This window comes from Mesocricetus auratus, unplaced genomic scaffold (assembly GCF_017639785.1).
Source record: "Mesocricetus auratus isolate SY011 unplaced genomic scaffold, BCM_Maur_2.0 Super-Scaffold_100006, whole genome shotgun sequence".
In the NCBI taxonomy this organism is placed as follows: Eukaryota; Metazoa; Chordata; class Mammalia; order Rodentia; family Cricetidae; genus Mesocricetus; species Mesocricetus auratus.
The window spans coordinates 103,661,801-103,689,733 of NW_024429190.1; the positions used below are offsets into that span (position 1 = coordinate 103,661,801).

The 27,933-nt window shown below is 46.0% G+C and overlaps 1 pseudogene; it reads right to left on the reverse strand.

Moving 5' to 3' along the window:
* Positions 1 to 251: 251 nt before the first annotated feature.
* Positions 252 to 3,217, reverse strand: LOC121140960 (annotated as a pseudogene).
* Between the last annotated feature and the right edge of the window lie 24,716 nt (positions 3,218 to 27,933).

Consider the following 27,933-nt stretch of genomic DNA (forward strand, 5'->3'; position numbering starts at 1 on the left):
ACACACATTCACACATACAGTCATACACATACTCACATACACACAGACACACAGACACACACTCACACACAGACGCACACAAGCACACACACACTCACACACACAGTCCCACACACACTCACATACACACAGACACACTCACACACACAGACACACACTCACTCACACAGACACACACTCACACACATATAAACACTCACTCACACACAGACACACACTCACTCACACAGACACACACACTCACACACATATAAACACTCACTCACACACAGACACACACACACTCACACACACACATTTACCACGTTCACAAACCTGAAGCAGAGAGTACACACACATACTCACACCCCGCATACACAAACCTGAAGCAGAGAGTGATGAGTCACACCACCGCTCATCGTCCTCTCCTTATTTATACAGTCTAGGATTCCAGCCACGGCATTGTGTCACCTGCACTGGGCAGGCCTTCTCCCACAAAGAACGAGATTAAAATAGGGGCCTGCCTCCAGGAAATTCTAGGTTGTGTCAGGTCGATGATTAGTATTAACCATCACCGAAGTTGTCCTCCTTCCAACAACCAAAAAGTAGGGGAGGAATGGTAGATTTAGAAAATAACCAAATTAACATCTGTCAGGGAACAACTAATCAAACAATGAACATTCTGGTGGGTGAGAATTTGGGAAATACTGGAATAAATTTATACGGTCTGAAGGTATTCCCCCAACAAGAGAACATCACCAGGGAAGAATTTAGAAGCTCAAAGTTAACCTCCACAGCGATGGGACAGATCAGCCACACACATTTCTTGCTATAATGCATGAAGGAAAATGCAGCATGATTTCTGGGTCATGTCTATAAAAATGTCACAGTGTGACCCTTGCCATGGGGAAACATCAGCAGACTCGAGGTGGGGGTTCTTTTATAAAATCATTCACCAGAGATCCAAAAACAATGTACAGCTACAAAGAATTAATCGATTGATCAACAGATTGATTTGTTATACCTTAGTATGCATGATTACAAAAAAAAGAACCAGTCAGAATGTCAATATCATGGAAAACAAAGAAACACTGGGAACTGATCCAAATTAAAGAAGACAAAATAGAACAATACGATAGCAGGCTTCTCTTGGCTACAAAGAACACCATGAGCATAATAAAGGATATCAAAGTGGGATTTGTAGATTAGGAAGTCCCATGCAAATAAATGTTGGTTGCCTGCCTGATAACCGCACTGTGGTCGTGTTAGAGAATGGTCATTCGGCGGCGATGCACCTCCAGGGTATTTGCCTGCTTCCTCAGTTCCCGTGGGTTCACATAACAAAACTATCATAGGCTGGGGGCTAAGCCATGCAAAATTATTTACTCCACTACAGAGGCTGGGGGGTCCAAGATCAAGGTGCCAGCATGGCTTGGGTTCTGGTGACTGCATGCTTACTGGTTTTGTCGATGTCCATCTTATTATCAGCCTGAAATAAAACAACAAAGGAGGCAAGTTCCCTCACTGCCATCGTGTGTCACTAATCTTTCTGGAAGGCTACACACTATAGCCTTAACAAAATCCCATTTCTCTCTCTCTCTCTTTCTCTCTCTCCCTCCCCCTTTTTAAATCCTTCTTTACAGGTTACCTAGACCACTTTTGATTAAGCAAACTGTAGAAAGTTAGTAACTGCCACAAGCAGACGTCTACCAGGTGGTAACACGCATCGGTTTTCCACGGAGTCCTGCTTTGCGGGTTATCTGGATACACAGCTCCGGGGTCTCTGCTCAAACTTGCTGGAATCATTCATGGCGGATTTTAGTCCACAGGTCGCTTTCCCCCATATGTGTTTGTAAACTCTTCAGCATTCTTAGTTTTTATGGTCCTTAGAGTTTTCTTCAGCTAGGTCAGCTTGGAGTGGGTGCTCAGGCTGGGGGTCGTTCATCAGTGTTATGAGGGACTGGATTACTTGGTCAATCTCGGTGGCTGGCTTCCAATTCCCAGCACTAATTACCGGCAGACAGACCTGCCCCTTCTCATCAACGTCAGGGTGGTAGATCTTCGTTTTAAATGTGATCTTGGATGGTTTGAATGGATACTCTGCTGGGAAGTTGATTTCAATTCCGAAGGCCCCCTTGTCATATGGAGGGTTGTCAGGAACAATAACCTCTTGCCAAGCCAATAAATTAGCTTCATCAACCTGGATGTTACAGAAGTTTTTTCTCTCCACATTTGCGGGGATCTCTTCAAGCTCCTTCGTCAGCCTCCTGCCGGCCGCCATCTTGGATCTGATGCTCCCAAAATCCCATCTCTTGGAGCCACCTCAGAGGTCGCTCTCACTTGTGTGAATTTGGAGACGCATAAACATTTAGTCTACAGCGGCAACAAAGGGCCTTTACACCGTGTTTGTAACTTAGGGTCAAGCCGCAAGCTCCAGTTTCTTGTCAGAAGCAACTCAAGTTAAAAAAGGGCTTGGTTTTCCCCCAGATGTCATGGCCCATTACAGCAGGGGAGTCACAGCCGTAGCTCTTGAAGATGGTCACATTTCTTTCACAGCCAGGAAGCAGAGCATGATGGGTGCTTGTGGTCAGTTCACCATTTCCTTTCCACACAGCCCGGGAAATGGTGCCACTCACAATGGGCAGGGGGTCTTCTACTGCACGCATGCCTAGGGATCCCTCTCCTGGGTACTCTGGGTCTCCATTTGACAATTAAGACTAACCATCATGCAGGAGACAGACAGACAGACAGGACTATGTGGTTAAAAAAACTATTATCTGTGGGTTAACAAGATGGCTCTGTAGGCAAAGGCTGCTGTCACAGAGCCCAGAGGTCTGAGCTCAACCCCCAGGACCCACATGGTGGAAGAAGGGAACCAACTCCTGCGAGTTGTCTACAGGTACGCCATGGCAGATGGGCAAACACACACACACACACACACACACACACACACACAGACACACGCACGCATACATAGACGCATAAATGTAAAAGTACTATCTGAAACATCTAGGAAAAGGGTTGATGAGAATCCAGGGTACAATTGTTCTAATTTTCAGTAAGTCTGAAATCATGCCCAACTACTAAAAAGAAAGGAAGGTAGGCAGTGCACCCAAACCACCTCCTCTAGAATATACACTCCAGAGCCTGAGCCTAGGGAAAACATAGAATCCGGGACTGGAGAGATGGCTCAGTGGTTAAGAGCACTGGCTGCTCTTCCAAAGGACCCGGGTTCAATTCCCAGCAACCACATGGCAGCTAACAACTGTCTACAACTCCAAAATCCAACACCATTAAACAGGCAAAATGTCAAATAAAATAAAAAATAGTAACAATAAAGAAAGAAAGAAAGAAAACCATAGAATCCTCTCCCAGAAGCAGCATTGCTCCCTCCCCAGCACATAGTCTCAGCCCCTGTCCGCACCGTTCTGACTCCAGCCAGGAGGGCCATGGAGCTGCAAAATGACACTCCGTCTTCTCTCTTGGCACCAAGCACCTCCACCTCCCCACAGACAGAGTGCTGCGGGATCTGTGTCGTGGACCACAGACAGAGTGCTGCGGGGGCCTATGCCGTGGACCACAGACAGAGTGCTGCGGGGGCCTGTGCCGTGGACCACAGACAGACAGAGTGCCATGGACCACAGACAGAGTGCTGCGGGATCTGTGCCGTGGACCACAGACAGAGTGCTGTGGGACCTGTGCCATGGACCACAGACAGAGTGCTGCGGGGATCTGTGCCGTGGACCACAGACAGAGTGCTGCGGGGATCTGTGCCGTGGACCACAGACAGAGTGCTGCGGGGATCTGTGCCGTGGACCACAGACAGAGTGCTGCGGGGATCTGTGCCGTGGACCACAGACAGAGTGCTGTGGGACCTGTGCCATGGACCACAGACAGAGTGCTGTGGGACCTGTGCCATGGACCACAGACAGAGTGCGGCGGGGACCTGTGCCGTGGACCACAGACATAGTGCTGCGGGGACCTGTGCCGTGGACCACAGACAGAGTGCTGTGGGACCTGTGCCATGGACCACAGACAGAGTGCTGCGGGGATCTGTGCCGTGGACCACAGACAGAGTGCTGCGGGGATCTGTGCCGTGGACCACAGACAGAGTGCTGCGGGGATCTGTGCCGTGGACCACAGACAGAGTGCTGCGGGGATCTGTGCCGTGGACCACAGACAGAGTGCTGTGGGACCTGTGCCATGGACCACAGACAGAGTGCTGTGGGACCTGTGCCATGGACCACAGACAGAGTGCTGCGGGGATCTGTGCCGTGGACCACAGACAGAGTGCTGCGGGGATCTGTGCCGTGGACCACAGACAGAGTGCTGCGGGGATCTGTGCCGTGGACCACAGACAGAGTGCTGCGGGGATCTGTGCCGTGGACCACAGACAGAGTGCTGCGGGGATCTGTGCCGTGGACCACAGACAGAGTGCTGTGGGACCTGTGCCATGGACCACAGACAGAGTGCTGTGGGACCTGTGCCATGGACCACAGACAGAGTGCGGCGGGGACCTGTGCCGTGGACCACAGACATAGTGCTGCGGGGACCTGTGCCGTGGACCACAGACATAGTGCTGCGGGGATCTGTGCCGTGGACCACAGACAGAGTGCTGTGGGACCTGTGCCATGGACCACAGACAGAGTGCTGTGGGACCTGTGCCATGGACCACAGACAGAGTGCGGCGGGGACCTGTGCCGTGGACCACAGACATAGTGCTGCGGGGACCTGTGCCGTGGACCACAGACAGAGTGCTGCGGGGATCTGTGCCGTGGACCACACAGAGTGCTGCGGGACCTGTGCCGTGGACCACAGACAGACAGAGTGCTGCTGGGCCTGTGTCGTGGACCACAGACAGAGGGCTGCGGGGCCTGTGCCGTGGACCACACAGAGTGCTGCGGGGATCTGTGTCATGGCAGGCGCCCTCCTCCTCTCTCGCCCAGTGTCCCATCAGCACCGAGAGGCGGGAGTTGTACCTGACTTACCGACCATTATTCTCGAAGTGTGGGGCCCAGTGCAAAATAAAGATGTAGCCCCCCATCAAAAAATAGTTATGAGCTTTAAGAGAGACAGACCGGCATTAAACCAAGCATAAAAACCTTGCTGTGTGAACCAGCGGTCACAGCCCAGTGAAGCTGCCCACAGCCACCACACTGGTGCGGAAGAGAGACTATGTGTGTGTGTGACGTGTGACTGAATAAATAATGTTCCTCGGGCACATTCCCAGTCTGAATTTGAAGCTGAGGTCTCCAAACTTTTACATGCATATTTGATACGGGCCTTCACCAACCAACACATTATAGCGTTGGAATTGGGGGGGGGTGTGGCTCCTCCTTCCATGCAGTAGAGAGGCCGTGATGCCTCAGCCTCCCACGCTCTGCTCCCCAAAGCCACCTCCCTGGACCAGCCAATGTGGGCTCTTGACATTCTGAGACTCTCTGCAAGATCCAGCTCTTCCCCCACCTCCCCTCACAGACACGGCACCTCCTCTCCCCACCCTCAGACATTCCAAGTACGGAATGTTCCAGCCAAACTGGGCTTTGAAAAGGGGCCGCCGAACCCCCTTTCCCTCGTGACCTACATTGCCACTGGTTCCACGGACGGTGCATGCATTTTGTGACTCAAGGAGGAGAATGTTACTATGACAACAACGGTTCCTGGAGCTACAGGGATGCAAAGCACCTACTTAAAAAAGTTCACTCACCCATATGGCAAATGGACTTTATCCGTTGTTTCTAAATCCGAATCCAAACTGGGTGAGCTGAGGAGGCACTTTCAAGGCTAATCATGCCGGGGCATCGGAGCTGCCATGGAGACGTCAGACAGTGAAAAGAGAGCACACGGAGGCGTTTGGGTTTTTGTTTATCCCGTTTGCTTAGCGGGCGCATGTCACTATTTACGTGTGCAAGTCAAAGGACAGATCCTTGGGGAGCCACCTCTCCCCTCCCTCCGTGTGAGACCTAAGCGTCATGCTCAGGTTGGCATATTTAGGGACAGCCACCCTTACCCAATGAGCTATGACACCACCCCTGGGGTTATTTTAAAAACAATTACCATTACAGAGTAGCGGCGGCGTCTCCACTCGCCAGCGTGAACTTTGACAGCGGAAGCAGAAGTTTACCCACAAAGACTGATTCTCTGTTCAGAAAACTCTTCCCGATTCCCTCATGGCTCCCCATTCTGTCACCCAGCAGGCGCTGTGTGTGACAGGGATAGAATGAGAGATGTGAAGGCCTCAGGCCTGAACTCTTCCTACTTTCTGTTTGCCTATGCACAGTGTGACCTCAGGCAAGTTATTTCTTCTCTGAGTCCCAGTTTCTTCATGGGACCCATCTGTTCCTTCAGTCATCCAAATATTCATACTCATTTTTTTTTTTTTTTGGTTTTTTCGAGACTGGGTTTCTCCATACTGTCCTGGAACTTGCTCAGTAGACCAGGCTGGCCTTGAACTCACAGAGATCTGCCTGCCTCTGCCTCCCCAGTACTGGGATTAAAGGCGTGCACCGCCAATGCCCAGCCATACTCATTTCTTAAGCAGCTTCTCAGATCCTGAGGAAATATTCTGTTTGGCCTGAAGACTGTATTAGGTCAAAATCAAAGCAGACATCATGATCGCTTGTTGTGGAATACTTGTTTAACTATGCAAAGATGAATTTCATTTGTTTAGTTATGCAAAGATGCTTTGCATTTTTTTAATTATGTAAAGATGTGTTGCTGTTTTACCCTTGCCTGCCTAAGGCACCTGATTGGTCTAATTAAAAGCTGAATGCCCGGTAGTGATGGAGGAGGTATAGGTAAACTTCCAGGCAGGGAGAGTAAGCAGAAGGAGGAATTTAGGCTCAAGGAAGAAAAAAAAAAAGGAGACACCAGGGAGACATTAGGGGCTAACCAGTTAGACACAGAGGAAGCAGGAAAATAGGACATACAGGATGAAAACAAAAAGGTAAAAAGCTCCAAGATGAAATGTAGATAAATATAAACAAGTTAAGAAGAGCTATTAGGCCAAGCCTAGGCTAAGGCTGAGCATTCATAATTAATAATGAGTCTCTGTGCCTTCATTTGGGAGCTGATTGGTGGCCCAAAGAAAATTCCAGCTACAACTAACTTGTTCTTTGTTTCGTTCCTGGACACATCCCCCCACTTCTGGAAGTTGGGGTCTCCTGTGATTCCCGGAGCTCCAGCTTTCCGTCGCAGTCCGGCTCAGTTAGGGCGAGTCCTTGTCTCTATGCCTGCACCGGCTTCCACTTGGACCGCAAGTAGCTTCCTTGAGAGCAAGGATCTGTCCTAACCCTCTCCCTCCAAGTCCACTGGACCTGGCAGGAAACAGTAATACGGCATGGGCCCAGCTCTGCATAATTCAAGGAACCTTTCACAGCCAGGGTCCGCAAGCAGGCTTGAACTTTTTCTTTTCCTTTTTTTTTTTTTTTTTCTTTTCCTTTTGCGGAGTGAGTGAAAACTCTAGTAACAGCTCCATAAGTCCTGTAGTGGGGAGCTGGGAAGAGACATTTGCGGGCTGGAGAGATGGCTTGGTGCTTGAGACTACCTGCTGCTCTGGGTCCCATTGCTGAAGACAACGCCTACACCTAGGACACATGGGAACATGGAGAAACTGAGCTGGTGCCTGCGTGGAGCCTTCACCACCGCGTCCCGGTGTCTTTGGTACAGGAAAGGTACGTGGCATGCTACCAAAAGGGACACATAAACACCAAGGCAACCATGAACCCTTTGATCCACAGTGGTGTCCTGCCTGCCATCTACGCTGGGTCAATGGAGGCACAAAGCTTGTGGGGGTCACCAACCAACATCTGACTTGAATCAAGGCCCACTCCGCAAAAATGGAACCCATAGTCAACACTGCCAAGGTGACAGATAACTTGAGACTAGATGGCCCTGGAACCTAGGGTAAAACCAAAGAATACTGCTCTACTAAAAGGATACAGCAGCAACAGCGTGATGTGATTCCAATGACATTCTGCTCTGCTGGTAGATCAGTGTCTCGCTCTCCCATCATCAGGGAAGCTTCCTCCCGCAGGAACAAATGAAAGAGACCCGCCCGCAGCCAGACATTACACAAAGAGTGAGTGACCTTGGAATGCCCGTCCCTAAACAGGAATGTCTCCATCAAATCTCTTCCCTCAGAGCTCAGAGAACCCTGTGGAAAGGGAGGCAGAAAGAGCGTAAGAGCCAGAGGGGACGGAGGACACCAGGAGAACAATCCCTCTAAATCAACAAGAGCAAAGCTCGCGTGAGCTCACAGAGGCTGAAGTATCGTGCACGGGTCTGCACCAGGACCTCCATGTGTTTATGATGTCTGCACCAGGACCTCCGTGTGTTTATGATGTCTGCACCAGGACCTCCATGTGTTTATGATGTCTGCACCAGGACCTCCATGTGTTTATGATGGCTTCCAGTTTAGTGTTTTTATAGGACTCCTGGGTGTGCAAAAGAGTGCCTTCTCTTGGGCTCTTTTCCTTCAGTTTGTCTTGCCCAACTTTGATGTGTTAGGTTAGGTTGCATTGTTTTATTATTATTCTTTAGAAATCTGTTTTCTAGTAAGAGACAGAAAAGGAGTGGATCTAGCTGGGAGGGAAGTTGGGGAGGATCTGGGAGGAGTACAGGGAAACCATAATCAGGACATATTATGTGAGAAATCTCCTTTCAATGAAAGAAAAAAAAGTCATGTGCTGGCTGCTCTTGCTGAGGACCCAAGTTCAGTTCCCAGTGCCCACGTCAGGTGGCTCCAAGCTACCCAGTTCCAGGGCATCCACTGCCCCCTCCTGGCCTTAGTGAGCATCTGCATACAAGCGGGCACACTCAAGCAGATGCACACATACATACACATAAATAATAAAATAACTTTAAAAAATCACTAAAGGCTAGTGGGCGTGTACAAATTGCGTGTGAGTTTGTGGGGAACCTGAAGCTGTATAATCACTGTCTGCAGTCAGGTGGGGTTGGGTTACTTATATACGGTACGACTTGCGTGTAGGCAGAGACTAAAAATGAACTTCTCCATCCTCTTTAAAGTCCCCAGACCCCAGCGCCTTCCAGCTGTGCATCTCTGTTTAATTCTGCACGTCCCAGCAGTGGTCCGTAACCCTCCTCACCATCTCCCTACAAAAGGACACCATACTCCTTTTCAGTCTCAGCAAAAATTCTAGCACCCAGGGGAGTGCTACAGGGAAGAGTCCACACCTAACAGAGCATCAAAACTCCAGGGACACGGACCTGCAGTCACATGCCCTTCCCCTTACTTCAGAGTCCTTCCCCAGTGAGGATGAGAGAGAGAGAGAGAGAGAGAGACTGTGATAATCCCTTCCGGAACACAGTTCTATTCTGGTTACTTCGTACAACGATCTGCTTACTGTTTCTCACCTTACCATGATTGCATTCAAAACTTGATTACATTCTATTGATCCTGTCACAAAAAATAAAGAAATAAATGGAAGCGGCATATTTTCCCTGAGGTCGTCTCAGTGGCCTAGTTCGGAAATCCACCTGCGCGTCATGGATTTCGGTCTATTTCTTTGCTCGCTCCCCACCCCGCCATTCCGTCCTATGCATGTCTTTTAGTTTTTACTGCTGCGTGTCTGCTGGTCTCTGTTATAGCGATTTGCCTTTCACAGCCGCCAGAGAGGAAAGCAGAGATACGTCTCCAATTCCCAGATAGCGTCACTGGCCAAACTGCTTCACAGTGGATCCATTTATACTTATTGGTCCCAAGTGTTATTTATCCCCGTTAAAAGTGTCTCCTCTCACGGTAAAGGCTGACTGTGACCCACAAATGAGGTCAGCATCCTAAACAGGCCCTATCCCCATGCTGCTGTGTACCAAGAACTCATTCCCTGTTCAAGACCCAACTCAACTCTCAGCCAAGTACTCCTGGGCTGCCTGCCCCCAGGAATTGCAAGTTGATGGAAGAAATTAAAGAAGAAAAGCAGCCTAAGTACCCAAAGCAGAACCAATAATGAAGCCCCTTACAAAGGAAGATGCAACTTGAAGAGCTCACGCTGGCTGGTTACAAGCAAAGCCTGAGTTACTGTGGCTTATTCACATTTCAGTTGCCTAAGCGGCGTCTGATGTCAGGTTGCTGCTTAGACTCCTGCTGGTTTGAAGGGCTTTGGGGCTGGAGCTCTGGCTCGTAACCAACAGCCTATAAAATCAAGGCTAAACTTCCAGAACTCTAATGACCGACCAGAGGAATGGGACCTGGGTCCTCTTGGCAGACCTGGGGAGAGACGTGACGTGCTGAGCCGCCTAGAAAGTCATTAATAGCTAACGACCTCAACCTGGCGGCAGGAACTCTGAAGGTAAACTGCTTCGCTGGAGGCTTTCTGATCAAGAACAAGGCACACCGTTGCCCTGTCCTGTAATGGGCCTGTCAGTCACCTGGAAAGGAAAAACTCCCTCAGGAAGAGCTGCAGACAGATGCTAGAGCTTGGAGTTGTTGGGAAGCCTGTCTACAACACAGGCCTGCGTACTGTTTCCTTTGGTCATTATTTACTCTCAGCCCTCGAGAATACTCTCCTTGGCAATGAACTCGGTTTTCTATCCTTTGCTCTCTGCATCTCCACTGAATTCTTTTGGTGGATATCACAGACTAGGGAGAGAATAGGAGTCAGCATAGGATCCCAATGATAAAGTTTCTTGGCTACTTGGTTGGTTTTGTTTTGTTGTTAATATTTAGTTTTTGTATGTTCTTATATTTATTTTCTGTGTGCATGCATCTTATTTGTCTATGTGTCTTTTTGTGTTTAAGTGTCTGTGCAGGGTGTGTGTGTGTGTGTGTGAGAGAGAGAGAGAGAGAGAGAGAGAGAGAGAGAGAGAGAGAGAGAGAGAGAGAGAGAGAGAGAGAGAGAGAGAGAGAGTCCCTTACTGGCTTGGAACTCACCAAGTAGGCTGTCGGGTCAAAGATTCTCTACCTCCCTAGTACTGGATTCTGTGTATGCCGCCATTTCATGGCTAAAGATTGAACTCAGGTTCTCATGACTGCAACGAAAGCATTTTGCTACTGAACTCCCCCAGGACTCTTATTTTTATTTTATGGAAATCTAACCCCCGTCAAGACTTCTTGCCATAACCAAAAGGTAACTAGCTAGTTTATCATATAAACAGAATGAAAATGAAACAGCTGGGAACTAGGCATGAATTCTGACCGCAGGCATACAAGGTTAAAAGGTTAATCCAGTTCGGTGGCACAGTCCCAGTCCTTTCGGCCTTCGGTGCTTACTCTGTCCTTCCCCTTCCCTTAGTACTTTTAACACTGCCCCCCAGAAGAGCCATGGGGAATCTGCTCAGACACGGCTCCCTACAGAACCATGCTTTGTACACCGAGATGTTCTGGGGGCAGATGATGTTCTAGCAAGCTACAAAGTGACCATCATGACGTATGCATGCTCATCACACACACACACACACACACACACACACACACACACACTACGAAAGTACAAAGTAGGAGAGCTACAAACTCCCAGTAGTAGGGTATGTCTACCACAAGCCACAGGATACCCAAATAAAAGAATTATATGCAATCATTAAAATTTTAAGGGCTAGTGAGATGGGTCAGCAGTTAAGAGCACTGGCTGTTCTTCCAGAGGACCTGGGTTTGATTCCCAGCACCCACATGGTGACTTACAACCACCTACAGCTTCAATTCTAGAGAATCTGACATCCTCTTCTGGTGGGGGGGGGAGGGGGGACGGGCGGAGCACTACACACATGGTACACAGACATACAGACAAAACACTCCAAACATGTAAAGTAAAAAATGAGCAAAACTTTTTATATAAAAAGAAATAAAACCTGGGCATGGTGGTGCACTTCATTAATCCCAGCTCTCGGGAGGCAGAGGCAGGTGGATCTCTGAGTTTAGGGCCAGCCTGGTCTACAGAGCAAGTTCCATGTCAGCCAGGACTATGCAGAGAAACCCTGTTTCAAAATAAATAACAAATAAAACTTTAAATTACATTTTAGGATAATGTAGTTGGTATGGAGAAATGCAAACCCCACAGGAACTATTAAAACAACCTACTATGACTATGCAGAGCAAATCTGACCTAGGACTCAAAATTAAGTGTTTTTCGGCTCTAACAGCTCTCATGGAACATTAATTCCTTGAGTTGTAAACAATGAAAATTCCATGTTTTTCTTCTTTTTGTGTGTTTGCATGTGTAGTGCATGTGCCATGTGTGGGGAAGTTCAAGGTCGATGTCTGGCATCTCCCATCATTTCCTGAGGCAGGGTCTCTTCATCAGCTCCAGAGCTCGATAATACAGCAAGCTTGGGTTCCTGCAGCTGCCCCAGTCTCTGCCTTCTAAGGATGCAATTACGGGCGGGCGGGTTGCCATGAACACACAGCATCTGTGTGAGTTTTAGGGATCTGAATCCCGGTCAGCTTGCTTGTGCAGCAAGTGATTAAACCACCGAGCTAGCTCCCCACATCCCAAGAACTCCATGTTTAAGAACACTGGAAAAAGTCAAGACTAATAACGGTTAAACAGCTGCAGGCTGCCGGGTTTCTCAAGTCTCTTACTCCTGGCTTGCTTGTTTGCTTACTTGCCTGTCTTTTATACTGCTGGGAATTAAGCCACGAGTGCTAGGCAAGTGCGCTACCACCAAGCTGCAACCGCAGGTCCCGTGGCTTTGTCAATCTTTTAATATGGCACTGTACCTAACAATGTCTGAGAAGAAGCACTAGGGTGACCCAGGTCCTACGCTCGCTTAGGCGTAAGCCTGGCATGATGGACCGTACTATGGAAGAGACGCATGGATGTGTATGGAACACATGTGTGGATACATCAGTGCAGACGTCTAAGGTGGGCGAAAGGCATGACAGTAATCCCGGTTGGGTATCTGAAGTACAGATGATGGCTACAGCGTCGGTATTAGCTCACGGATCTTTCTGCAGCTCTCATGATGAATGTTGCACGTTTTAAGATGATGGTCAAAGGGATGGCGATGGGAAGAGAGGTCCCGAGGGGAGCTGCAGAATTGTCCTGTGGTCACCGCAGTCCTGGTTGTCTCCTTGAGTCACAGGAGGGCGTTCCATGGTTCCAGCACAGCATTCTGGAGGTCACTATCTCCAACTATAGTCCCTTCCTTATCTCGGCAGAGTTAGTTGGTCATTCCCCCACCCCTATACACCTTCTCTCTCTCTCTCTCTCTCTCTCTCTCTCTCTCTCTCTCTCTCTCTCTCTCTGTCTGTCTCTGTCTCTCTCTCTCTCTCTCTGTAAAAATGGAATCACCTATCATAAGAGCAAACATTTTAACGTGTTCGGATAGCACAGAGGTCCCTCAGTGTTGAGCGTCTCTCTCACACACCTCCTGATAACTAGTTCCAACAAAAAGGCATTTGAGGGTTCACTTCCGCCCACACTCAGGGCAGAGGGTAGAGATCAGCTCCAGGTCCCCATCTTAGACCCAAATTGCTCCCGTTCACCCTCTCTCAGATCTCCTGGCCTAGGGACTACAGCCAAATAACATATAAAGGCAAACCTATCAGAATTACACGTGACTTCTCCATGGAAACTCTGAAAGCCAGAAGGTCCTGGATAGATATTCTACCAACACTAAGAGACCATGGATGCCAGTCCAGACTACGATAACCAGCAAAGCTTTCAATCAATATAGATGGCAAAAACAAGATATTCCATAACAAAACCAGATTTAAACAATACATATCCATTAACCCAGCCCTACAAAAAGTTCTAGAAGGAAAACTCAATCCAAGGAAGTTAACTACAACCAGAAAAACACAGGCAATAGATAATCCCACTTTACCAACAGCCAAAAGAGAAAAGGGGTGGAAATCCACATAAAATTCCATCAATAACAACCATTCCAAAACAAACAAGAATGAGCAATCAAAGGTCATTAATATCCCTCAATATTAATGGTCTTAACTCTCCCATAAAAAGACACAGACTAACAGAATGGATTGGAAGACAGAATCCATCCTTCTGTTGTATACAAGAAACACACCTCAGCCTCAAAGATAGACATTACCTCAGAGTTAAGGGTTAGGAAAAGATTTTTCCAATCAAATGGACCCAAGAAACAAGCAGGAGTAGCAATCCTAATATCTAACAAACTGAAATCAATCAAAAGAAAAGAAGGAGGTCATTTCATATTCATCACAGGAAAAACCCACCAAGATGAAGTCTCGATTCTGAACATCTATGCCCCAAACACAAAGGCATCCACATTCATAAAAGAAACATTACCAAAACTCAAATCACACATAAAACCCCACACACTTATAGTGGAGACTTCAACACCCCACTCTCACCACTAGACAGGACCACCAGACAGAAACTTAACAAAGAAACAAAGGAACTAATAGAAGTTATGACACAATTGGGTTTGACAGACATCTATAGAACATTCCATCCAAACACAAAAATATATACCTTCTTCTCAGTGCCACATGGAACCTTCTCAAAAATTAACCACATACTTGGCAACATAGCAAACCTCAATGGGTACAAAAATTTGAAATAACTCCATACATCTAATCAGACCACCATGCTTTAAAGTTACAATTCAACAACAACACAAATTGCAAAAACCCTACAAACTCATGGAAATTGAATAATGTGCAATTATACCACTCCTGGGTCAAGGATAAATTAAAAACAAAAGTAAAGACTTCCTAGAATTCAATGAGAATAAAGACACAACATATCCAAACTTATGGGACTCTTTGAAAACAGTGCCAAGAGGAAAGTTCATAGCACTAAGTGCCCATATGAAGAAACTGGAGAAGAGTCACACTAGAGAATTAACAGCACAACTGAAAGCTCTAGAACAAAAAGAAGCAAACTCACCCCAGAGGAGTAGACGCCAGGAAATAATCAAATTGAGGGCTGAACTCAGTAAAGTAGAAACTAGGAAAACCATACAAAAAAATTAATGTTAGTTCTTTGAGAAAATCAACAAAATAGACAAACCTTTATCCAAACTCACCAAATGGCAGAATGTGAATATGCAAATTAACAAAATCAGAAATGAAAAGGGGGACATAACAACAGACACCGAGGAAATACAGAGAATCAGCAGGTCATACTTTGAAAACCTGTACCCCACAAAATTCAAAATTTTAAAGGAAATAGACAATTCCTAGATAGATATCACCTGCTAAAATTAAATCAAGAACAGATAAGCAATTTAAATAGACCTATAACCCCTAAAGAAATAGAAACAGTCATCAGAAGTCTCCCAACCAAAAAAATCCCAGGTCCAGATGGCCTCAGTGCAGAATTCTACCAGAAATTCAAAGATCAGCTTATACCAATTCTTCTCAAAGTATTCCACGCAATAGAAGCAGAAGGGTCTCTGCCAAACTCTTTTTACCAGGCTTCAATAACCTTGATACCCAAGCCACATAAAGACACAACTAAGAAAGAGAACTTCAGACCAATATCCCTCATGAACATTGATGCAAAAATACTCAATAAAATACTGGCAAATCAGATCCAAGAACACATAAGAAAAATCATTCACCATGATCAAGTAGGTTTCATCCCAGGGATGCAGGGATGGCTCAACATACGAAAATCCATCAATGTAATCCACCATATAAGCAAGCTGGAAAACAAAAATCACATGATCATCTCACTAGATGCTGAAAAAGCCTTTGACAAAATCCAACACCCCTTCATGATAAAGGTCTTGGAGAGATCCGGGATAACAGGAACATACCTAAACATAATAAACCCTATATAAAGCAAACCAACAGCCAACATCAAACTAAATGGAGAGAAACTCAGAGCAAGGCTGTCCACTCTCTCCATACCTCTTCAATATTGTACTTGAAGTTCTAGCCGAAGCATTAAGACAACAAAAGGAAGACATGTATGAACATCTGATCTTCAACAAAGAAGCTAAAAATATACAATAGAAAAAAGAAGGCATCTTCAACAAATGGTGCTGGTTCTATTATGCTCCCTAATGTCCTCCTCTCCCCTCCTCTTCTCCCCCTCTCTTTTCCCTGACTCCCTCTCCCCATACCCCCATGCTCCCAATCGGCTCAAAAGATCTTGCCTCATTCCACCTTTCCTGGGGTACCATGCATATCTCTCTTAGGGTCCTTCCTGTTTCCCGGGGAGAAGAGGAGGGGAGAGGAGGACATTAGGGAGCAGGAAGGTTGTGTTGAAGAAAGAATAGAGGAGAGCAGGATGAGAGATACCATAAAAGAGGGATTCATTCTAGGTTTGAGGGGAGATTTGGCACTAGTGAGAACTCCAGAGATCTACAAGGATGACACCAACTGGCAAACTAAGCAGTAGTGGAAAGACCACTTTAAATGCCCCTCCCTGATAATGATTTTGAGGACTACCTTACATACCATCCTAGAACCTCCATCCAGTGATGGACGGAAGCAGAGGCAGACACCCACAGCTAAACACTGAACTGAACTCCTGGAACCCAGTGGCAGGGAGGGAGGAGTGATGAGCAAAGGGGTCAAGACTGGGGTGGTAAAACCCAGAGAAACAGCTGACCTAGCAAGGGGGAGATCTTGGACCCCAGACTGATGGCCGAGAGGCCAGCATGGGACTGATCCAGACCCCCTGAATGTGAGTGTCAGTGAGGAGGCCTAGGCAATCTCTGGGGCTTTGGTAGTAGATCAGTATTTATCCCTGGCACGCAAATGGACTTTGGATGCCCATCCTATAATGAGGGATGCTCTCTCAATCTGGACACTTGTGGGAGGGCCTGGGCCCTCCCTGGAACCAAATGACAGACTCTAGAGATCTCCCATGGAAGGCCTTACCCTCCCTGGGGAATGGAGTGGGGATAGGGTGGGAAGGCTGGGAGGGCTTGTGGGGGAGTGGGCATGGAGGGGAGGGAGAGGGAGCTGGGACTGACATGGGAAGCAAGCTCCTTTCTAATTTAAATATATGATAAAAAGTGTTTTTTTAAAAAGGCATTTGAAGGGGACTGGGAGCATTGTGCCTTAAATTGTGCTGAGTTCCTTCCCCATAACCTTTCTCCAGGAAGAGCTGAGATGGCCTTTCAAGGGAATTCAGGTACAATAAGGTCATAAAGAAGAAAGTCAAAGTCATCGAAAGAAAAAGAGGTAAACTTACCAAGTATGAGGCTAATATAATGCTGTGACTGAACAAAAATAGATAGATAGATACATAGATAGATAGATAAATAGACAGACAGACAGACAGACAACTCTGAAGCAGGGCACATTCGTACCCACCTATAGTTCTAGCACTTAGGGGGCTGAAGCAGGAGGTTCATTGAGTTTGAGGCCAGCATAGGCTGCATGGCGAGTTACAGGCCAGCCTGCAATACATGTGCTCTATTGCTGTGAAGACCATGGCTACTCTTATCAAGGAGAGCGTTTAATCTGGCTTGAGTCACAGTTCAGAGGTTTAGTCCATCATCAGCATGGCGGGAGGTGTGACAGCGTGCAGGCACACACAGCGGCGCTGGAAAAAAGGCTGAAGGCCCTACATCTGGATCCACAGGAATCAGGAAGAGACAAACAGGTCCGGCTTGAGCATGTGAAAACACAGTGACAACACACTTCCCCCAGCAAGGCCACACCTACTCCAGCAAGGCCACACCCACTCCAGCAAGGCCGTACCCACTCCAGCAAGGCCACACCCACTCCAGAAAGGCCACACCTACTGCAGCAAGCCACACCTACTCCAGCAAGGCCACACCTACTCCACCAAGGCCATGCTTCCCAATCCCTGTAGTAGTGCCACTCCATAGTGAGCAAGAGTCCCAATGTATGAGCCTACGGGGATCATTCCTCTTCAAACCACCACACACGGTGACTGTAGGGACGGCGTGGGCTACACGGTGAGAATGTGTGTCGGTAATGGCATTCATCATCAGCAACAAAACCGAATGGTAGCGCTGAGCTCCCTGGCAGTCAGGGAAGAGGTGAGAGACAAGATGGAGAGTGGGGAAGATCGGGAAAGCGAACGCACGCGTGGCATGAGGTACGGGAGTGCTTCTGGGTCTGGCTTCTAAAGGAAGCATTTCACACAGACCTCTTGCACAGGACACTGACGCAAGGCCCTTGACTGGGCTTTCATAGCAAATTCTGAAAGAATGATTTTATGTGGTTGTTTTTCAACGGATATTTGCCATATGACTTAATACGCAAAATGAATAAACGAGCAAAAGGTAAATCTCTGCCAGCGGGGCTGCTTTCCCCTTCCCCTCGCACAAAACACATAAACTTAGGTGGGCGCGATAGCTTTCAGTGTCCAATGGAGGCTGCAGTCGCTCCTGAGATAAGTTCTTTTGAAGCCTCGGCTGGATCCTTCAATCAAACAAAGATGTCAGAATTGCTCAGGTTCTCTGCTAATAATTCCGCCATCATCATCTGTTAGGACTACCTAGCCAGGTCTTAGGGGTTTGTGGAGCTGGCCTGACGGAGGAGTCCCTGGCTCATTGTTCCTTCTGGGTTTATATCCATGGCTTCATATCTCAGCTTTCTTAGTTAAAGAAGTTTTTCCGGTCCCTGGGCTAGATCTGCTCCACAAGCCATTTGGCGAGTTTGAAGGAGAATAACCACATAGACACAGGTGGTCATTAGGTCTGCCCAGTTCCGTCAGCTGGAGCAGTCATTCTATTCGCAACTCAAATTCCTCAACCATCACCTCGAATTTCAAGGGAAATCCTACCTCCCAGTGTGTAGGGTCAAGACTTCTGTAGGTTATGGTCTCCAGTAGGACTTTAAAACAAATGGAGGCAGTAGGAGAAAAAAAAAAAAACACCCTGCAGGACACATCAAGTTGTAGAAGATATTTCCCAAAGGCTGGCAACCATTCTCCCAGGACCTCTGGTGCTGTGCCTTTGCTTCAGTACAGAGTACCAAGCCCGGAGACCTTACCTATATTAAAAAGCACAGGAAATATCACTAAGCTATACCCAAGCCCTGAACTACTTTTAACCTAGAGAGTTTTTTTTTCCTGCTTATTATTTTATGATTTTTCTTATGCTTGTGTTACTGACTCATGAAAAGCTTCTCAGTCCTGTCTTAATAAAAACAAAGGAAAGGCAGAGAAGACAGGATGCAAGGGAGAGAGGCCATGGTGGTAACCCTCCCATAAGACAGGGATAAAGAAACCCCAAACCACAGAAGCCAAGACCATGGTTCAGATTAAGCTCATGCTGACTATGTGTACATGGTGTCACAAAGAGAAACTCTTACTATTACTGACGTTTGAATTTCACAGAATGGCAGTAACAGTGTGAACATTCCTGTTTCCTCAACTGACTTGTACACAGTTATGATTATGTTGTAGTAGGCTGGGAAGATGGCCCAGCAGGTAAGATCACTTGTCATTCTTTCAAAACGATGGGGGTTCAATTCCTAGCACCCACATGGTGGCTCACAACCATCTATAAGTCCAGTTCTGGGGGATCCAACCCCACCTTCTGACCTCTGCAGGCTTCAGACACATATGTGATGCACATACATAACGCAGGAAAAACACTCAAACGCATAAAAAAATAAAATTAATAACCCTAAAAATGCTTTTGAGAGAGTATACTGAAAATGCAGCCCTGTATTCTGGCTTTCCCCTCTAATACAACATGATAAACATTTTTCTGCTAGCTACGAAGCATTCAATGATTATTTGAAAGCTATCTGCATCAGGGGCGGTAAGATGCAGTGACCCCTGTGTTCTCTAGAAGAAGCAGTGCTCTCCACATTTCCTAAATTAAAATCAAGATGAACAATGCTGGCCCTTGAAGAAACCAAATTCAGTATCCTATAAGCAATGTCACCAGGAGGCCAGCAAATCGGGGCACTCTGGATGATGAGGGAACATTAACCTTTTACGACGCTAAAAGCTGCTGGGCTTCACATTGCTACAATTTACAAATGTACCTTGGAATGTAATCTCCCAGTGGTTGCCTCTCCCAGCATGAGTGCAGAAGCCAGCCTGGGCCATCCACCCGAAGCCTTCAAACCAAGGAAAGGGCTCTCTAGCCTGTGGGCTCTTCCCTCTGCCTGCAGAAGCCTGGGCAGGCGGACACACGGAGGGCTGAAAGGACAGGCCTTAGGACAAATTCCTGAGCCAGCCAGAGCTAGCAGGGTCAGAGCATGAGTCCATTTGCACAGTGACACCATGAAGTGGCGAGCAAAATCAACGTTAAAAATCAGTTGGCCCAGGGCTTATGGCAGAGTGCTTGCCTAGCTGGAATGCCAATGCCAGTTATTCCAAAGAACAGGAAACCTTGAATAATTCTACTGAGGAGCTTGAACATAATCAGGAGCTTCCTGGAGAGCCGCTGAGGACAAGGAAGCGGGCCAGCCAAGGTGCTAAGTTAGAAAGCTATGAGTGAAGTGTGGGGAGAGTGTGCCAGAGTTTGAAGAGAAGAAAATGACAAGATGAGTGGTGGCCAGGGGTCTAAGTGCTGTGTCCAAGCTCTGCTCCATCCACTTCCCCTGTAGCCACTGATCCAACCCTTGTTATCGATGCTCTTAAAAGGGTCCTATGATTCTACTGTTTTCTAATTAAAAATATGACCAAGGCTGAGACTGGGGTATATAGATGAGTTGGTAGAGTCTGCTTGCCCTGCATGCCTGAGGCCTGGGTTTGATCCCTAGCACCAGATGTACTGAGTGTGATGTCTCACACATGCAATCCCACCACCCCACTGGGTGGTAGAGGCAGGGTGATCAGAGATTCGAGGTCATTATCAGCTATCCAGAGAGTTTGAAGGCAGCGTGGGATACATAGCACACTGTTTCCAAAGGAGAGAGAGAGAGAAAAAGCCAAGCCCCACAATTAGTAGGTGATGGGTAACCTGCCGAAGTCCCAAGGGACGAGAGGTGGCTTCAGTGGTGAAATGTGGGTGGCTGACTTCCAGGCCTGAGTGTCTAGCTCCGTACCAGGCTGTTCTAGAAGCCAAGCCAGGGTCCAGCAAGTGGGTGAGGATCATCACAGACAGCAGTGACAAGGACAAAGACACAAACTGTCTAGAGAAAGGTAGAAACTGCAATAAAAAATGTAGAAAGATATCACCAGAGAGTGGCAGGGTCTGGATATGAAGTATCCCCACAAAAAGGCTCATACATTGAAATCTATTCGCCAGCCAGTGGTGCTGGTTTAGGGGCTCTGCAGACTTTAAGAGGCGGGGCCTAGCAGAAGGGAGCAAGTCAGGAGCTGGACGTCCTTGAAGTCTGCATTTTGTCCCATCCAATCTGGTCTCTCTAGTTCCCATCTGTCTGGAGCAGGGAGGTAGGTAAATACCTCTCCACCTTTCAAGATATTCTGCCCAAGTACACAGTACTGAACCCCCTGAACTGTAGGAAAAATTAATTTTTCCTCCTTTGTCATGGTGACATAAAGTAACAGAAAAGATAAACTACTTCTAATCTCTGTGACTGGAAATGTGGAAAGACCCACATATTAGGCCAAAAGTGTCCCCTGCTCCTCCTCACTCCGGAAGACCTGGCTGCAGCAGTCTGCACCAAGCTCTGTCTCACATTCTGTATCATGACAGCCAGTGAGCAATGTTTTAGTTGAGGCCACCAACCCAGTCATTCACCCTCCTAACAAATAGTTACTTTGTGCTTCTTAGGGTGAAACACTGGCTCCCCTAGAGATTAACAAAGTGGCGAGGTACTTGCAAAACCCAGACCTTACATGAGCCTCCTGCCCAGCATGGAAGAAACTTGAGAAAAAATGCCTCCTGTGAGGTGCGCCAAAACTCTCCTTTCTTTCATGGGGAAAAAAATCTCATTCCACATAGCAGTTTGCTCATACAGCTTCCTGGTGGAGAAGATCAGGCTGCATTCAATTGTTGCTGATAAAATAAATACGTCCAGATGGTCGTTTCACCTTGACTTAGCCGCACTGTTGCCATCTGGTCTAAGCAAGCAACCGATGCTCAGGGTCTGCAGCATCCCTGACACCACATCCCTGAACTGCCCGCCTCTGCCTCTGTGTCTTCCACTTCTGAAGACACAGGAGCTCTAAGGGCAGGTGCTGGGACCCAGGGGCCTTAAGTTTTAAGATTGCTAACTCTGAGAGAGAATGAGAAATCCTTGCAAAATTGTTCAAGGTGTGAAAGTGTCAGGACAGGATTGGGTTCCTGAAGTAGGACCTCCCATTAAGGCACCAAAAAAATAAAAATAAAAAGCCCAAACAAACAAAACACTAGTTTTATTCTGTTTTGGGTTACTGTTTTTAAAAATGCCTGAGGCTGGGTACTTTATAAGGGATAACTTCCCAGATGGTGCACCACCTTTAATCCCAGCACCTGGGAGGCAGAAACAGGAGGATCTCTGTGGGTCTGGGGCCAGACTGGTCTACAGGGCGAGTTCCAAGGCCGCCAGGGATACATAGAGAGACCCTGTCTCAAAAGGACAATAATGAAGAAGTACAATACTACAAGGAGCAGTGGTAATTATTGTTGTTGCTTTGGCTTGTAATTAAAGAAGCGGAAAGTCCAGCCAGCATGGCCCTGGCAATGTGTGAGGGCCTACTGTTTGTATCAAAGCATGGCAAAAACAGGAAATAAGACGGATGCATGCTGAAGAGGCTGGCCTCATGCTATGACAGCCTGCTTCCTCAAAAGCTAACATGGTCACAGGAGACATGAGCCACTCCTCAGCCCATTCACTCAAGGAGATAGCACGTTATACACAAAGGACTCTGCATCCTACTACACAGACACCTGCTCATTCACGCTCATCGCCGCTCTATTCACAACAGCCAGACGTTGGAAAGCGCCTAGATATCCATCAGTGGAAGAATGGGACACTTACCCAGTGGAATATTGAGAATTGCAGGCAAGTGCATAGAGCTAGAAGAAAAAATTCATCCTGAGTGAGGTAACCCAGACCCAAAAATACAAATATGGTATGTATTTGCTTATATGTGGATGTTAGCTGTTAAGTCTTCGATAAGACGCCTACAACACGTATAACCACAGAGGCTATGTATATAACAAGGTTCTAGTGTGTGGGGGTGGGGAGATCTCCTTAGAAAGGGGGATTATGGATGGATATATGGCGGGGAGGGGACGTAAAGGAAGCCAAACGAAGAGAGGGGGAGAAAGGAGGGATGAAAAGGAAGAAATATGGGGGAGGGATACTTAAAAATAAGGGCCACTTAAGGGGCCATGTGGAAACCTAATGAAACAGAAGCTTCCTGAAACATATACATGTATGAAGGCAATCTAAATGTATCACCAAATAACAGGGAGGGGACAAAGGCCCGATTAGATATCTCTTGCTGTGAAACCTCCATTGTCAGGAATGGCATACATGTAAATGAGCTGTTGGCCCCAGTGACCCCAGGGAAACTCCCAAGCAGCCCAGGCTACTGCCAAGGCCAGGGGTTACTCTCCACAAGCTGACAGCGAGGCTCAGCCACTCACTGTGGCTAAGAACCCAGCAGAAAGCCAAACACTGCTGTTGCGCTAAAGCTCTCCACCTGCGGGTCACACATCAGATGTTTGCATTATGATTCATAACAGTAACAAAGATATAGCTATGAAGTTTCAGTGAAATCGTTTTATGACTGGGGGGTGGGGTCAGCACAACACGAGGAGCTATAGCAAAGGCCACGGCATTAGGAAGATTGGGAGCCACTGTGCTAAAGGAACATAGTAATCACATAATTCCTCAGGGCGCTCTGCTATACTCACAGACAGGTCAGGGTCCTGCTCAGCCCTCATAGAGATGCTTCCCCCCTGCAGGATGTGGGAACGAACAGAGACCCGCAGCTGGACAGATGGTGAGAGACCGTGCAACACCCCGTCCTAAATGTGATGTCGCCATCAAACCCCTGTCCTCGCGGCTCAGGGAACGGTGTGGAAGAGGAAGCAGAAAGACTGTAAGAGCCAATGGGGATGGAAGACACCAAAGAGACTTCTAGACGCAACGGGACTGCGACACATAGGAACTCAGAGAAGCAGTGTGCATAGGGTCTGCACGGGGTCTGAGCCAGATGGGGTCCCAGTGCTGAGGGGAGACATGGACACAAGCCCTCGCCCCAACCTAGAATCCACCTGTCTCCAATCAGTAAACATTCACAAAGGAAAAATCAGTTTTCTCCAACACTCTCACTGGGTGTACAAACCACTTTCAAGGGCAGGCCTCATGCCCAGCAGTAAATGGCCAGCAAAAAGGAACTCACTAGTATTCGTGGACCTTTTGTTAGTCTCACAATGCTTAGTCTGAGCATTTCTCTTTACCTTACAAGTCTTTCGCTTACAGACCATGGTTTCTGATTTTGTTTTTATTGGTTTTCTTTGCATGTAAAGTGTGTGTGTCTGTATTGTATGTGTTTCTTTGTATGTAAAGTGTGTGTGTCTATGTCTGTATGTGCTTCTTTGTATATAAAGTGTGCGTGTCTGTATGTGTTTCTTTGTATGTAAAGTGTGTGTGTGTCTGTATCTGTCTGTGCTTCTTTGTATGTAAAGTGTGCGTGTCTGTATCTGTATGTGTTTTTTTGTATGTAAAGTGTGCATGTCTTATTATATGTGTTTCTTTGTATGTAAAGTGTGTGTGCCTGTATTGTATGTGCTTCTTTGTATGTAAAGTGTGCATGTCTGTATTTTATGTGTTTCTTTGTATGTAAAGTGTGCGTGTCTGCATTGTGTGTTTCTTGTGCTTTTTCTTTGGCTCTTCTTTTCGTATTTGTTTGTTATATTCCGGTTTGTTTTTATTTTATCTTGATTTATTTGTTTGTTTGTTTGTTTATTGATTTATATGTGCCTGTTTTCTAATGAGAGAGAGAAAGAAAGAATGTGGGATTTGAGTGAGGGGGAGGTGACAGAATCTGGGAGGAGTTATAGAAGGGAAAACCATAATCAGACTATATATATTGTATGGGAAAAACTATTTTAATACAAAAATAAAATAAGGACAACAAGAGGCCATGCAAGCACCCATATCCCCTAGTAACCAACCCCCACATTCTTGGACCACCAACACTCCCCTAGAACCCACTCAGCCCGACCTCAACAGCCCTGCCTCTCCTTGTCACCCTGTCCCGCACAGACCTCCAGCAGATACCAGAAGCTACAACAGCACCCAGAGAACCCATGACTAGACTAAAGGCCACACCCAGAGGACCCATGACTAGACTAAAGGCCACTATCTCCAGCCCCAAATTTTGGCAGAAACCCTCTACTCAATGACAGGCTACTCCAACAAGAGACCAGAGAGAAAACAAAAAACAAGTAACAAAACTAGTTGATTGCATTTTTTTTTGTTTTTGTTTTTCAAGACAGGGTTTCTCTGTATTGTTTTTGGAGGCTGTCCTGGAACTTGCTCTGTAGACCAGGCTTGGTCTCGAACTCACAGAGATCCGCCTGCCTCTGCCTCTCAAGTGCTGGGATTAAAGGTGTGCACCACCAATGCCCGGCGTTGATTGCATTTTACCCTTTACTCTTTTTGCTCTTTTACAGGGGTGGCCACCCAGCTCCCAATAAATACATGGAGGCTTATTCTCCCTTATGAATGCCTGAAAATGGAAGTAGAAGCAATAAAGAAAACACAAACTGAGGGAAATCTGGGAATGGAAAATCTACCTAAGGAAACAGAAACTACAGACACAAGTATTACCAAAAGAACATAAGAGATCGAAGAGAGAATCTCAGACATTGGAGTTAGACAATAGAAGAAATAGGTATATCAGTCAAAGGAAATGTCAAATCTAAAAAACCCCTGACACAAAACATCCAGAAAATCTGGGACACCATGAAAAGACCAAACCTAAGAATAACAGGAATAGAAGAAGGAAAAGAATCCCAGCTCAAAGGCCCAGAAAATATTTTTAACAAAATCATAAAGGAAATTTTTTCTTAGAGTAAAGGAGGACATGGTATAAAGATACAAGAAGCTCACAGAGTGCCACCAGATGTCAGGACTAACAGATGTTGTGACTCAAATGGCCCTAACAGGTGTCTACAGAACATTTCACAAAACAATGTACCTTCTTCCCAGCACCTCAAGAAACATTCTCCAAAACTGACCACATACTCCATCACAAAGCAAATCTCAACAGAAACAAGAAAATTAAAGTAATCTACTGCATCCTGTCAGATACCATTGATTAAAGCTGAAGTTCAACAATGACAGAAACAACAGAAAGCCTATAAACTCATGGAAAATGAACAACACTCTACTGAATTGCCACTGGGCCAAGGAAATAATAATAAAAGAAATTAAAGACTTCCTAGAATCCAATGAATTCACAACATGCCCTAACTTATGGGATGCTATGCAAGCTGTACTAAGAGGAAAGTTCATGATAACACTAGGTGCCTTCATGAAGAATTTGGAGAAATTTTATACTAGCAACTTAACAGTACACCTGAAAGCTCTCTAACAAAAAGAAGCAAACACACCCAATAGAGAGCAGGAAATAATCAAACTGAAGGCTGAAATAAAAAAATAGAAACAAAAAGAACAAAGAATCAGTGAAACAATGAGCTGGTTCTTTGGGAAAATCAACAAGATAGACAAACTCTTCCAAACTAACTAAAAGACAGAGAGAATATCCAAATTAACAAAGTCAGAAATGAAAAGGAGGGCATAACAACAGACACAAACGAAATCCATAGAATCATCATACTTCAAAAACCTACACTCCACAAAATTGAAAAATCTAAAAGAAATGGACTTTATAAATACCACTTACCAAAGTTATATTGATCAGATAAACAAATTAAATAGACTCATAACCCCCAAGGAAATAGAAGCTGTTGTTAAAAGTCTCCCAACCAAAAAAAAAGACCCAGGGCCAGATGGTTTTAGCACAGAATTCTACCAGATTTTCAAAGAAGAGATAATACCAATACTCTTCAAATTATTCTACACAATAGAAAAAGAAGGAACCTTACCAAATTCATTTTATGAGACCACTGTCATCCTAACACCCAAACCACACAAAGACCCAACAATGGAAGAGAATTACAGACCAATCTCCCTCATGAACATTAAAACCTTAAAAACCAAATCCAAGAAGACATCAAAAAGATAATTCAATATAATCAAGCATGCTTCATTCCTGAGACACAGGGATGGTTCAATGTATGAAACCTGTCAGTGCAATCCACCAAGTAAACAATGGTGGAGGGAACACATGATCATCTCATTAGATGCTGAAAAGCCTTTGACAAAATCCAACACACTTTCATGATAAAAGTCTTGGAGAGATAGGGATACAAGGAATATGCCTAAATATAATAAAGGCAATATGCAGCAAGTCAACATCAAATAAAATGGATAGAAATCTAAAGTAATTCCACTAAAAAGCTGTCCACTCTCTCCATATCTATTCAATAAAGTACTTGAAGTTCTATCTAGAGTAGTGAGGCAGCTAACAGAGATTAAGAGGGTACAAATTGGGAAGGAAGAAGTCAAATTTATCCCTATTTTCAGATGATATAGTATACATAGGCAACCCAAAAAATTCTATCAGGGAACTCCTACAGCTGATAAACACCTCAAGTGAAGTGGTTGGGTACAAGATTAACTCAAAAACATTAAGAGCCCTCTTATATACAAACTACAAATGGGCTGAGAAAGCAATCGGGGAAACAACACCCTTCACAATAGCCACAAATAATATAAAATACTTTGTAGTAACTCTAACCAAGCAAGTAAAAGAACTGTATGACAATACCTTCAAGTTTTTGAAGAAAGAAAATGAAGAAGGTATCAAAAGATGGAAAGATCTCCCATGCTCTTGCATCAGTAGGATTAACACAGTAAAAATGGCCATTTTACCAAAAGCAATCTACAGATTCAGTGCAAAGAATTCAACACAATTCTTTACAGACCTTGAAGAACAATACTCAACTTCATATGTTTAAAAAATGATAGCTAAAACAACAGTAAAAGAAAAATCCCCCACATCAAACTGAACTACAGAGCTTTAGTAACAATAACTTAAAGAAAAAAACTCATGATATTAGCATAGAAACAAACAGGTTGCTGGGAAG